Genomic DNA, 2324 nt, shown 5'->3' on the forward strand with positions numbered 1-2324 from the left:
TATTTAAGTGGTAAAATTTAAAGTTTATTTGTTTTAAATTAAAAGGGAGGTCGGCTAGTTGAGCCGCCTACCATTTTGGTCAGGTATATAAATAGAAATTTTGGAAAGAAAAGGTACACACATACTATATTTAGAAGGTTTTTCTCTGAAGAATCAGAAGGATTGCACAGGAAGAGGATTTCAAAAGCCTTGATAGTCGAATTCTAAAGGTAAGTGTATTAAAGCTTTGAGTATAAAGTGTTTATATACAATTTGGTAGAATTTGGAACTGGTTGTTATGAATTTTGTATCAATTTATGCAAACCGTTTAAGTGATGCCCGGATTGTTATCCGGACAAATAAACCGTTCAAGTATCAACCGGGTTTATCTTATACCGTGTAAGAGGTGATCGGTTTACTTCTAAACCGCTCAAGAGGTGACCGAATAATAGTCTAAATTGGTCAAGTGTTGTGCGGTGTATTGACCGGATTGTTTTAAACCGGACAAAGGTTGGGCAATGTATCATCCGGTTTACTTTAAACTGGTTAACATTATAAGTGAAGAATTGTTCGATGTTAATTTCAAGTGTTTGTTGACCGGACTTGTTATCCGGACAAGATTGACCGGACTTCAAGTCCAGATAAAGAGAGTTTTTGAAATATTTTTGAGAGGAAATGGCGGTGTAACCGCGAGAGAGATGTAATGGCGGTGTAACCGCGAGAGAGATGAAATGACGGTGTAACCGCGAGAGAGATGAAATGGCAGTGTAACCGCGAGAGAGATGAAATGGCGGTGTAACCGCGAGTGAGATGAAATGGCAGTGTAACCGTGAGAGAGATGAAATGGCGGTGTAACCGCGAGTGAGAAACATAAATATGTTTATGTTTCAGAACAGGTTTGATTCTAAGCTGATTGTTTGGAATGTATATTTTTTTTATGAGATTTATACACTCACTAGACCGTTTGGTCTAACGCTCAGTTGTTGGACTAACCTGTTTTGCAGGTCAGCATACTTTGCGAGATAAGGGCAAAGGAAAAGTATAAATAGTTTGTTCATATATGTATTAACGATACATTTTGTTAGTCCATGTTTTGTAATAATACTGTTTTTAGTATTATGAGTATGATGATGTGAATTATTTGTATATGGAAATTTGAGGGTTGTTACATAATATCCATGATTAACACCCTCCACAATAAAAATGGTTAATCAACCTCTCATAATTACAAAAAAAATGAACAAAATGAAAAATTATGATTGGTTGAATGAGGTTTTCACGGTTTTTACAAATTGAGTGGTTTTTATTTGAACCCACCCCTATATATATATAATTCCTACCTCTGAAAATTCCTTACCAGCGGGGCTGCTATCAACTAGCCGCGACAAAGCATAGTTCAGTGTTGCAACAGGTGGGTTGTTCAGTGAACGGGAAAATTTAACTGACTATGAGTAGTCAGAGATAGAATAATTGAGGGAATATCTTTTATAAGAAATCGTGTATATATATATATATATATATATGTGTGTGTGTGTGTGTGTGTGTGTAAAAACAAGTCTATCGCATTTGTACAACCAATGCAACCCAATAAATTGAAATATTTATGGAATATGAATACGGTTTATATATATATATATATATATATATATATATATAAATTATGGTCTTCGAAACCATTAGTAGGAAGAGGTGCCATGACGTCACAGATGATAAATCAATTCGTCAAAACTCCTTGATTATGTAAGCATCGTAAAGACAAGTGTCAGTTCTTTTAAATCAATTTATTCATTTATGCTTTTTATTTTGTTGTCCATTTCAATGATAAAGTGGTTGTGTACGCCAAGAGATCTTAGGCTTGGTTAAGTTCTTAATAACTTCTCTTCTGTTATTGTACATGCTAGGCTTGCAATCTCTATGAGAGTGACACACATTTGATTATAATTAAAAATAAGCTAGACCCCAATGAATATGTATAAGAAGATGCAATGACAATCAGAGACAACGTTGATGTGCACTCAGTCACTAGGATCTATAAGGTCTAAAGTGGTTGCACTTTTAAGGAACAAATCATTTGACGAGATGCCATGAGTAAGGTCTGAAGTGGTTGCACTTTTAAGATACTTATAAATGTATCTTAAAGATCTGTCAAGTTTATTTGCATCCTAATAGTTACTTGTCTTATTTGAGTATTTATGTAGCTGAATTATATATATTACTTTTGCAATATATTAATCAAGGGATGCATCCATATGTTTTGGTTGTGGTTTTGTAATTGTCAAAAAGTCAACACTAGAATTTCTGGAAAATTTGTAATTGTTTGCCTCTACGTTTCATTCTAGTGTGCA

Source organism: Cynara cardunculus (genome assembly GCF_001531365.2).
Source record: "Cynara cardunculus var. scolymus isolate 2C chromosome LG 2, CcrdV1, whole genome shotgun sequence".
NCBI classification, from domain to species: Eukaryota; Viridiplantae; Streptophyta; class Magnoliopsida; order Asterales; family Asteraceae; genus Cynara; species Cynara cardunculus.